Source organism: Arachis hypogaea, chromosome 15 (genome assembly GCF_003086295.3).
Source record: "Arachis hypogaea cultivar Tifrunner chromosome 15, arahy.Tifrunner.gnm2.J5K5, whole genome shotgun sequence".
In the NCBI taxonomy this organism is placed as follows: Eukaryota; Viridiplantae; Streptophyta; class Magnoliopsida; order Fabales; family Fabaceae; genus Arachis; species Arachis hypogaea.
This window is the reverse complement of record NC_092050.1, coordinates 19751336-19763639: the sequence shown is the minus strand read 5'-3', so window position 1 is coordinate 19763639 and position 12304 is coordinate 19751336. Positions and strand designations below refer to the sequence as shown.

Genomic DNA, 12304 nt, shown 5'->3' with positions numbered 1-12304 from the left:
AAGCTTATGCTTTTACCACACCAAACTTAGAATATTGCTCGCCCTCGAGCAAAAGAAGAAAGAATAGAAGAAGAAGAAGAAGAAGAAGATATGGAGGAGATGGATGGATGTGTGTATGGATGTGAGTGGTGAATGGAAAACAGAAGGGATGACCATGAATGGAGAGAGAGAGGGTGAGGTGGGTGGGGATCCTGTGAGATTCACAGATCCTGAGATGATCCTGTGGTGTCCACAGATCCTGAGGTGTCAAGGATTTACATCCCTGCATCCATTAGGCATGTAAAACGCCTTTGCATACAATTTTGGCATTTAAACGCCAAATTGATGCTTGTTCTGGGCGTTCAGCGCCCAGATGCAGCATATTTCTGGCGTTGAACGCCAGCCAGATGCTTGTTTCTGGCGTTCAGCGCCAGCTTTTCTCACTGTGCATTTCTGGCATCTGAACGCCAGGATGCTGCTTGTTTCTGGCGTTCAACGCCAGATGCTCCTTACTGGCGTTTGAACGCCAGTGAACTCCTCCTCCAGGGTGTGCTATTTTTTTATGCTATTTTTTATTTTTCTTCAATTTTTTCAGTTGTTTTTGTGACTCCACATGATCATGAACCTATGAAGACATATAACTAATAAAAATATAATTAAATAAAAATTGGGTTGCCTCCCAACAAGTGCTTCTTTAATGTCAATAGCTTGACAGTGGTCTCTCATGGAGCCTCACAGATGTTCAGAGTATTGTTGAGACTCCCCAACACCAAACTTAGAGTTTGGATATGGGAGTTCAACACCAAACTTAGAGTTTGGTTGTGGCCTCCCAACACCAAACTTAGAGTTTGACTGTGGGGGCTCTGGTTGACTCTGCAGTGGGAGAAGCTTACTGTGCCTCTTTTCCATGTTTACAGAAGGATGTCCTTGAGTTTTAAACACAAGGGAGTCCTCATTCAATTGAAGGACTAGTTCACCTCTGTCAACATCTATCACAGCTCTTGCTGTGGCTAGGAAGGGTCTTCCAAGGATGATGGATTCATCCCCATCCTTCCCAGTATCTAGGATTATGAAATCAGCAGGGATGTAAAGGCCTTTAACCTTTACTAATATGTCCTCTACTTGTCCATAAGCCTGTTTTCTGGAATTGTCTGTCATCTCTAATGAGATTTTAGCAGCTTGTACCTCAAAGATTCCCAGTTTCTCCATTACAGAGAGTGGCATGAGGTTTATTCCTGACCCCAGGTCACATAGAGCCTTCTCAAAGGTCATGGTGCCTATGGTACAAGGTATCAGGAACTTTCCAGGATCCTGTTTCTTCTGAGGCAATCTCAGTTGATCCAATGCATTCAGTTCATTGGTGGACAGGGGAGGTTCATCTCCCCAAGTCTCATTACCAATTATATTGGCATTCAACTTCATGATTGCACCAAGGAACTTGGCAACTTACTCTTCAGTAACATCTTTATTCTCTTCAGAAGAAGAATACTCATCAGAGCTTATGAACGGCGCCAAAAACTTGGTGCACGAAATTGTGATCCCTGAGGTTCAATGGAATCTCTATGGTCTCTAGATGAGCCTCAGATTCCTTTGGTTCCTCAGAGGAAAACTCTTTATTGATCACTGGACGTCCCAGGAGGTCTTCCTCCTTGGGATTCACGTCCTCCCCTTCCTCCTTGGATTCGGCCATGATGTGAAATTATTGTTTCCTATCTTCGGTTTTATTCTCTATTTTTCTAGAAGAGCATGTCCTTCCATAATTTTCTTGTCTTTTTTCTCCTCCTCTTTTATTTAGATTCTAAGACTTTATATTGAGTTTAGATTGAAATGCATTTTCTATTGAATCTTCATTATCTCGACTTGCCAGTCTTTGTTCAAAAGCGTGTAATGAGCTTATTAACTAATGTGCAGAATGATGGAAATGATGGGCCTAATCTACAGCCCACTGTGCAGCCCAACAGGGAACCAGTAGTTGGATTTTATGTTAGTGAAGTCCAAGCAATTGAAAAAGACCCCATATTTGAGTATCAGTCTGAAGAATTACATACCGGCATCTCATCAGAGGATAAAGACACCAGGCGTCACTTTTCTGAATTTGATGATGAATATGCTTTTGGAGAGGGAAGATTTAAATTAGAGACTAGGTTTGCCACCATTGAAAGATTTAAGGAAGTGGTGAAAGATTCATTCATTGCTGAGGTAGGGAGCTACAATGGATTAAGAATGACAGAGAGAAAGTCAAAGTGGTTTGCAAAGATGAGGAGTGTCCTTTCTTAGTGTATTTGTCATACAACAAGACTCTGCAATGTTACCAAGTGAAGACATACAAAGCTGAACACACATGTGATAGGAATTTAGGGAGTAATGCTGCTAATCAGCACTAGATTAGTAACAAGGTTGAAAAGAGGATGAACACTCAACCACACATGACCACAAAAGAAACAAATAATTTTCTTAGAGAAGAAGTTTTATTATGTGTCCATCCGAAAATGGTCTACAGGGCAATAAGGGAGGCAAGGGAGACTATTATGGGTAATGAGCAGGATCAATACACTAATCTCCGGGATTATGCATTTGAGATTTTAAGGAGCAACCCAGGATCAACCTCACGGTTAGAGCTAACCCCAATTCCACAATCTTTCCCTGTCTTTAATAAAATATACATCTACTTAGATGCATGTAAAAGAGGATTCAAGGGTGATTGTAGGCCTTTTTACATCCTGATGGCTATTTTCTTAAGACGTATTATGGGGGTCAGCTTTTAACAACAGTGGCATAGGATGCAAACAACTAATTTTATGTGGTTGCTTATAGTGTTGCAAGGTCTGAGACCAAGGATTCCTACAAGTGGTTTCTAACTCTCCTTCAAGAAGATTTAGGAGATGTAATGACTCATGGTTAGAACTTCATGTCTAATCAACAAAATATAAATTTTATACTGATTGTTAACTTTATATTTTTTCATTTGCAATTTGTATGTAATTCTGATCTGAATAGTACATTAATTGTTAACTCAATGCTCTATATTATTCTATTTGCAATTTGTATGTAAATCTGATTTGAACAACACAATGATTATTAATTTTACATTATCTTTCTTGTTTTAACTATTTGATGCAGGGTTTATTGATTGTTGTAAAATCCAGTTAAACGGCAATTAAATAAGTAATTCATTATGTATGGGCCGACGGAGTCGAAAAATTTAGAATTCATAATTTGAAAATTTAACAGTGATAATTGGATTCAAAGGATTTTTTCATGTAAGAAAAATGTAATTTTCTACGAAAAATGCGTAAAGATGCATACCGATAATTTAACCGGCAGTAGCGGCTTAAACTTTCTGGTACTGCGAGTGAGAAAATAAATTATGAGTCAGAGAAATTAAGGAAATTGAAATTATATTTTAGGGAAGTAAAAATACTTGAAATGCAAAATAAAACGCCAATCTTAAGGGTTTTGGCCTAAAATTGGGCCAACGGGGCAAACCGAGTGAACCAAGTCCAAGTGGGCCCAAGCCCACATATAAATACCCACACTTAGGCCACAACTCAGCATTTCTTCCCCCCCCCCCCCCATTTTGATGAGCAATATGATTGAGAAGAGAGAAAGGAAGAACACCAAAAACCCTAGCTCTACAAAACTTCAATCCACCATAACTTCTTCTCCGGAGCTCCAGTCGCCGCACCGTTTGTGACCACGCGAAGCCCATCTTTTCCTTTTCAATTCTATCAAAGAAATTTGATAAGCTTTTCCCTCACCAATCTCCATTTTTAGTTTTGGTGTGAAAATCATGTTTTTGGCTTGTGTGTTCATAGAACTTGGTTATTCTTGTATTTAGGGGAGCTCTAGCTTGAGTTCTAACTAGATATCATCACCAATTTTAGTGGATAAATGTAAGAATTAATTTTTCCATGTGTTTACGAAGTTTTATGAAATCCTAGAGTTTTAATATTGTGTATATTATGTGAAAATAGTGTAGATTGAATATTAGAAGCATTGTGTTGATCATTGGTGGTGCTTGAGCTTGCTGGAGGTGATCTTGGAATTTGGACTTGGTAAACTTTAAGTTTGAGAGTTTGGTTTTGACTTCATTAAGGTACAACTTAAATTTCTTTTATATACCATGTAATATGACATGAAATCCTAGGCTAGATACCCCTAGGATAGGATGGAATAGAATAGCTTGTGCTTATGATTAGTTGATTGATGTTGAGGTTGTGTGTGAAGTATGATGAGTATGTATATGATTGAATAGTTATGGGATTATGGGATGAAGGAGTAAATTCTGATTTTTATGAAACTGAATTGGTTTATAATGTGCATATATTATGAATTGTGTATTGATAAAAGTTGGTGCAAGTTTATGTTATGTTGAGAGTGAGACTTTTATGACATTAATGAGTTGATTGGATATGTGTGTTAGTGGAATTGGTATGAAGGATTTTGGTTCTAAATATAGGCTTGAAAACTTTGAATTGGATAATGAATAATTGGAATAGAGGAATTGTCGAGATTGATTGTTGATGAAAAATTTGGGGATTGATAATTGTTTAGGAGTTGGGATAATGAGGTATAAAATGGTTAGGAAAATGATAAATGGGTATTGAGTATGTTTAGAGAGGGTATTGGTTTGGTTTGGATTGTGAACTCTTTGGAAATGAGAAATTTGTCTTTTGACAAAGATGAATTTTTGACCAATTTTGTGGGTCGTAACTCGGTCCATGGACTTGAAAATTTAACAAAACTAGATTTTTATGAAAACTGGTTTAATAATCTTTCCAATGGTTCAAAGATGGTTGAAAAAGGATTTTTGACGAAAAATATATGCGTGTTTGAAAACTAGGTTGAAAAACTGAAATTCTACACTTATCAACCTTTTGGAAAAATCCATATTCATGCGTATGCGGAGGCCATACATACGCGAGAAAGTGGCTCTGTCCAGTATTCATGCGTACTCGGAGGGCATGCGTATGTAGAATTGGCAAGTTTTGTAACCTCGCATACACGGCAGGTGTCTTGCGTACGCAAGACAATACTTCTATTTAGGGTACATGCATGCGTACGCGACTATGCACATTTTCACATTCATGCGTACGCATGAGGCATGCGTATGCATGACTTCCAGTTTTGCAGAAAGTGTATTTTTGTATGTTTAATCATTCTTCGAGCCTTCTAAATCTCTGCAAACCCTATTATGAGTCTAGAGCCAGTGTAATAGAGGGTAGAGGAGTTAGGAAAGAGACTTAACGAGTCAAGACAGTGGATTGAGACTAGAGGGATTATCTGTAATGAGGGTTGCGATGAGAATGATTATGATATTAAGAAGTGATGATGATTGTGTTTATGAATGGAGTTAAATGGAAATTGAAAAGGAAGTCAATAAGGAAATTAACTCAAAATTGGGATATACCTGTTTGCATTTGGGATGTGCAGTGGAGTGACTCCACTTGCTGCAGTAGAATGATTCGACTTGCTCTTGGAGTGATTGAATTACAGTGGATTGAGTCCACTTGCCACAGTAGAGTGCTTCTACTTGCTCCCGGATGTGATTGAATTGCAGTGGAGTAATTCCACTTGTCGCAATGGAGTGATTCCACTTGCCAAATATACCTGTCTGGTAGATGCAGTGGAGTGATTCTACTTGCTCCGGACATGTTGGGTTCTGCTGTATAACCGACAGATGAGACTCATCGGCCATAGAAAAGGCATGCATCATTTGCATTTGTTTGACTTGTTTAGGTTTGCAAATTGTCATGGCTTGCTTAATTGTTTATATATTAATTGACTGTATGCTAATTGCTTTACTTGAATTTACTTGTGTATTACTTGTTTGCCTTGCGTGTGTTTGTATAACTGAGAGGTCCATCATGCTGATGTTGGCTAACACTAAGGGATATTTCTGTTTGATGTTTGGAGGACTATGGAACTTGGAGAGTTGTGGACTTTATGAGAAGGGTGGATTAGTTTAGAATTTGTTATGACAGTTGCTTAATTACAGATTATTGAGAACCTAGGAAGGAACGATCGATGTATGGGAGTTTAACATTGCTTAGAGTGTTCCAATTATCTTATAATGTATTTATTTGGAATTTTTACCATACTGAAAACCCATGAGTCAGAAGTTCTCATTTCGTATATATCCACTGTTTTTCAGATGCAGGTCCTGGTGTTTTGCAATGAGTCAGATTTTGTTTGGAAGATGGTGCACGAAATTGTGATCTCAGGCAACAGCGCCAAAAACTCTGTACGCACGTCTTAATAAATCTTTTTTCATTCACAACTTCGATGCAACTAACCAGCAAGTGCACTGGGTCGTCCAAGTAATAAACCTTACGTGAGTAAGGGTCGATCCCACGGAGATTGTTGGTATGAAGCAAGCTATGGTCATCTTGTAGATCTCAGTCAGGCAGATATCAAATAGTTATGGAGTTTTCGAAAATAAATAATAAATAAACAGAAAATAAAGATAGAAACACTTATGTATATCATTGGTGAGAATTTTAGATAAGCGTATAGAGATGCTTTCGTTCCTCTAAACTTCTGCTTTCCTGCTGTCTTCATCCAATCAGTCTTACTCCTTTCCATGGCTGGCTTTATGTAAAGACATCACCATTGTCAATGGCTACTTTTCATCCTCTCTGTGAAAATGGTCCGATGCGCTGTCACTGCATGGCTAATCATCTGGAGGCATCACCGTAGTCAATGGCTGCATCCTATCCTCTTGTGAAAATGGTCCAAATGCTCTGTCACAGCATGGCTAATCATCTGAGGTTCTCGATCATACTGGAATAGGATTCACCCTCCTTTTGCGTCTGTCACTACGCCCAGCACTCGCGAGTTTGAAGTTCGTCACAGTCATTCAATCCCAGAGTCCTACTCGGAATACCACAGACAAGGTTTAGGCTTTCCGGACTCTCATGAATGCCGCCATCAATCTAGCTTATACCACGAAGATTCTGACTAAGAGATCCAAGAGATACTCATTCAATCTAAGGTGGAACGGAAGTGGTTGTCAGGCACACGTTCGTGGGGGAATGATGATGATTGTCACGTTCATCACATTCATATTGAAGTGCGAATGAATATCTTAGAAGCAGAATAAGTTGAATTGAATAGAAAAACAGTAGTACTTTGCATTAATCTTTGAGAAACAGCAGAGCTCCACACCTTAATCTATGGAGTGTAGAAACTCTACCGTTAAAAATACATAAGTGAAAGGTTCAGGCATGGCCGAATAGCCAGCCCCCAAAACGTGATCACAGGATCAAAAATACAATCCAGGATGAAAATACAATAGTAAAAAGTCCTATTTATACTAAACTAGCTACTAGGGTTTACAGAAGTAAGTAATTGATGCATAAATCCACTTCCGGGGCCCACTTGGTGTGTGCTTGGGCTGAGCATGAAGTCTACACGTGCAGAGGCTCTTTCTGGAGTTGAACGCCAGGTTGTAACGTGTTTCTGGCGTTCAACTCTGGTTCGTGACGTGTTTCTGGCGTTTAACTCCAGACTGCAGTGTAGAACTGGCGTTCAACGCCCTTTTGCGTCGTCTAAACTTTGAGCAAAGTATGGACTATTAGATATTGCTGGAAAGCCCTAGATGTCTACTTTCCAACGCAATTAGAAGCGCACCATTTTGAGTTTTGTAGCTCCAGAAAATCCACTTTGAGTGCAGGGAGGTCAGAATCCAACAGCATCAGCAGTCCTTCTTCTACCTCTGAATCTGATTTTTGCTCAAGTCCCTCAATTTTAGCCAGAAAATACCTGAAATCACAGAAAAACACACAAACTCATAGTAAAGTCCAAAAATGTGAATTTAACATAAAAACTAATAAAAACATCCCTAAAAGTAACTAGATTCTACTAAAAACAATGCCAAAAAGCGTATAAATTATCCGCTCATCACAACACCAAACTTAAATTATTGCTTGTCCCCAAGCAACTGAAAATCAAATAGGATAAAAAGAAGAGAATATACTATAAATTCCAAACTATCAATGAAACATAGCTCCAATCCGATGAGCGGGACTTGTAGCTTTTTGCCTCTTGAATAGTTTTGGCATCTCTCTTTATCCATTGAGGTTCAGAATGATTGGCATCTATAGGAACTCAGAGTTCAGATAGTGTTATTGATTCTCCTAGTTCAGTATGTTGATTCTTGAACATAGCTAATTTATGAGTCTTGGCCGTGGCCCTAAGCACTTTGTTTTCCAGTATTACCACCGGATACATAAATGCCACAGACACATAATTGGGTGAACCTTTTCAGATTGTGACTCAGCTTTGCTAAAGTCCCCAATTAGAGGTGTCCAGGGTTCTTAAGCACACTCTTCTTTTGCTTTGGACCTTGACTTTAACCGCTCAGTCTCAAGTTTTCACTTGACACCTTCACGCCACAAGCACATGGTTAGGGACAGCTTGGTTTAGCCGCTTAGGCCAGGATTTTATTCCTTTAGGCCCTCCTATCCACTGATGCTCAAAGCCTTGGGATCCTTTTTATTTACCCTTGCCTTTTGGTTTTAAGGGTTCTTGGATTTTTGCTCTTGCCTCTTGGTTTTAAGAGCTTTTGGCTTTTTCTGCTTGCTTTTTCTCTCTTTTTTTGCTATTTTTTTTCCTGCAAGCTTTGTTCTTTGCTGCTTTTTCTTGCTTCAAGAATCATTTTTATGATTTTTCAGATTATCAAATAACATGTCTCCTTGTCATCATTCTTTTAAGAGCCAACATATTTAACATTCTTAAACAACAACTTCAAAATACATATGCACTGTTCAAGTATTCATTCAGAAAACAAGAAGCATTGTCACCACATCAATATAATTAAACTAAGTTCAAGGATAAATTCGAAACTCATGTACTTCTTGTTCTTTTGAATTAAAACATTTTTCATTTAAGAGAGGTGATGGATTCATAGGACATTCATAACTTTAAGACAAAGTTACTAAATACTAATGATCATGTAATAAGACACAAACTTAGATAAGCACTTAACATAGAAAATGAAAAACAGAGAATTTAAGAACAAGGAATGAGTCCACCTTAGTGATGGTGGCGTTTTCTTCTTGAGGAACCAATGATGTCCTTGAGCTCTTCTATGTCTCTTCCTTGCCTTTGTGGCTTGATCCCTAGTGATTTTTGGTATTTCTATCCTCAGTTGCTTCCAATAATTATGTGGAGGGAAGTGCATCCCCTGAGGTATCTCAGGGATCTCTTGATTTGTAGCCACATGTTCTACCACTGAGCTATAGACCCTTGAGATTAATCTTTCCATCTCCTATGACTCGGAGGTGGAAGCCTTTGTCTTCCCTTCCCCTTTTCTAGAGGTTTCTCCGATTTTAGGTGCCATCAATGGTAATGGAAAAACAAAAAGCTTATGCTTTTACCACACCAAACTTAGAATGTTGCTCGCCCTCGAGCAAAAGAAGAAAGAATAGAAGAAGAAGAAGAAGAAGATATGGAGGAGATGGAGGGATGTGTGTATGGATGTAAGTGGTGAATGGAAAACAGAATGGATGACCATGAATTGAGAGAGAGAGGGTGAGGTGGGTGGGGATCCTGTGAGATTCACAGATCCTGAGATGATCCTGTGGTGTCCACAGATCCTGAGGTGTCAAGGATTTACATCCCTGCACCCATTAGGCACGTAAAATGCTTTTGCATGCAATTCTGGCGTTGAACGCCAGCCAGATGCTTGTTTCTGGCGTTCAGCGCCAGCTCTTCTTCACTGTGCATTTCTAGCGTCTGAACGCCAGGATGCTGCTTGTTTCTGGCATTCAACGCCAGAAACATGCTCTGTTCTGGCATTGAACGCCAGCCAGATGCTCCTTACTGGCGTTTAAACGCCAGTAAGATCCTCCTCCAGGGTGTGATTTTTCTTCTGCTGTTTTTGATTCCGTTTTCAATTTTTATATTTATTTTGTGACTCCACATGATCATGAACCTAATAAAACATGAAAAGAACAACTAAATTAAAATAAAATTAGATAAATAAAAATTGGGTTGCCTCCCAACAAGCGCTTCTTTAATGTCAATAGCTTGACAGTGGGCTCTCATGGAGCCTCACAGATGTTCAGAGCATTGTTGAGACTCCCCAACACCAAACTTAGAGTTTGGATATGGGAGTTCAACACCAAACTTAGAGTTTGGTTGTGGCCTCCCAACACCAAACTTAGAGTTTGACTGTGGGGGCTCTGGTTGACTCTGTTTTGAGAGAAGCTTACTGTACCTCTTTTCCATGTTTACAGAAGGATAACCTTGAGTTGTAAACACAAGGGAGTCCTCATTCAATTGAAGGACTAATTCATCTCTGTCAACATCAATCACAGCTCTTGCTGTGGCTAGGAAGGGTCTTCCAAGGATGATGGATTCATCCTCATCCTTCCCAGTATCTAGGATTATGAAATCAGCAGGGATGTAAAGGCCTTCAACCTTTACTAATATGTCCTCTACTTGTCCATAAGCCTGTTTTCTGGAATTGTCTGCGATCTCTAATGAGATTTTAGCAGCTTGTACCTCAAAGATTCCCAGTTTCTCCATTACAGAGAGTGGCATGAGGTTTATTCCTGACCCAAGATCACATAGAGCCTTCTCAAAGGTCATGGTGCCTATGGTACAAGGTATTAGGAACTTTTCAGGATCCTGTTTCTTCTGAGGCAATCTCAGTTGATCCAATGCATTTAGTTCATTGGTGAACAGGGGGAGGTTCATCTTCCCAAGTCTCATTACCAAATAAATTGGCATTCAGCTTTATGATTGCACCAAGGAACTTGGCAACTTGCTCTTCAGTAACATCTTCATTCTCTTCAGAAGAAGAATACTCATCAGAGCTCATGAATGGCATAAGGAGGTTCAATGGAATCTCTATGGTCTCTAGATGAGCCCCCAGAGTCCTTTGGTTCCTCAGAGGGAAACTCCTTATTGATCACTGGACATCCCAGGAGGTCTTCCTCCTTGGGATTCACGTCTTTCTCCTCTCTTGTGGGTTTGGCCATGATGGTCAATTCAATGGCCTTGCACTCTCCTTTTGGATTCTCTTCTGTATTGCTTGGGAGAGTATTAGGAGGGGTTTAAGTGATTCTTTTACTCAGCTGGCCCACTTGTGCTTCCAAATTTCTAATGGAGGACCTTGTTTCATTCATGAAACTCACAGTGGCCTTAGATAGATCAGAGACTAAGTTTGCTAAATTAGAGGTATTTTGTTCAGAGTTCTCTATCTGTTGCTGAGTAGATGATGGAAAAGGCTTGCTATTGCTAAACCTGTTTCTTCCACCATTATTAAAGCCTTGTTGAGGCTTTTGTTGATCTTTCCATGAGAGATTTGGGTGATTTCTCCATGAGGGATTATAGGTGTTTCCATATGGTTCACCCATGTAATTCACCTCTGCTATTGCAGGGTTCTCAGGATCATAAGCTTCTTCTTCAGAAGATACCTCTTGAGTACTGTTGGATGCAGCTTGCATTCCATTCAGACTCTGAGAAATCATATTGACTTGCTGAGTCAATATTTTATTCTGAGCCAATATAGCATTCAGAGTATCAATTTCAAGAACTCCCTTCTTCTGAGGCGTCCCATTACTCATAGGATTCCTCTCAGAAGTGTACATGAACTGGTTATTAGCAACCATGTCAATGAGTTCTTGAGCTTCTGCAGGCGTTTTCTTTAGGTGAATGGATCCACCTGCAGAAGTATCCAATGACATCTTAGCTAATTCAGACAGACCATCATAGAATATATCCAGGATGGTCCATTCTGAAAGCAAGTCAGAAGGACACTTTTTGGTCAGTTCCTTGTATCTCTCCCAAGCTTCATAGAGGGATTCACCTTCTTTCTGTCTGAAGGTTTGAACATCCACTCTAAGCTTGCTCAGCTTTTGAGGAGGAAAGAACTTGGCTAAGAAAGCCGTGACTAGCTTATCCCAAGAGTTCAGGCTATCTTTAGGTTGAGAGTCCAACCACACTCTAGCTCTGTCTCTTACAGCAAAAGGGAAAAGCATGAGCCTGTAGACTTCAGGATCTACTCCATTAGTCATAACAGTATCACAGATCTGCAAGAATTCAGTTAAGAACTGAAAAGGATCTTCAGATGGAAGTCCATGAAACTTGCAGTTTTGCTGCATCAGAGAAACTAATTGAGGTTTCAGCTCAAAATTGTTTGCTCCAATGGTAGGGATGGAGATGTTTCTTCCATGTAAATTGGAATTAGGTGCAGTAAAGTCACCAAGCATCCTCCTTGCATTATTATTATTTTCGGCTGCCATCTCCTCTTCTTGTTCGAAAATTTCTGAAAGGTGCTTGCTGGACTGTTGTAATTTAGCTTCTCTTAGTTTCC

General features: G+C 39.5%; 1 non-coding gene across 1 annotated transcript; it reads left to right on the top strand.

Annotated features, from left to right (window-relative positions):
• Positions 1-11733: 11733 nt before the first annotated feature.
• On the top strand, positions 11734-11837 carry LOC112753203 (small nucleolar RNA R71). Its single transcript, XR_003177597.1, has one exon. It is a non-coding gene; the product is annotated as a small nucleolar RNA R71 (small nucleolar RNA).
• Positions 11838-12304: the final 467 nt, after the last annotated feature.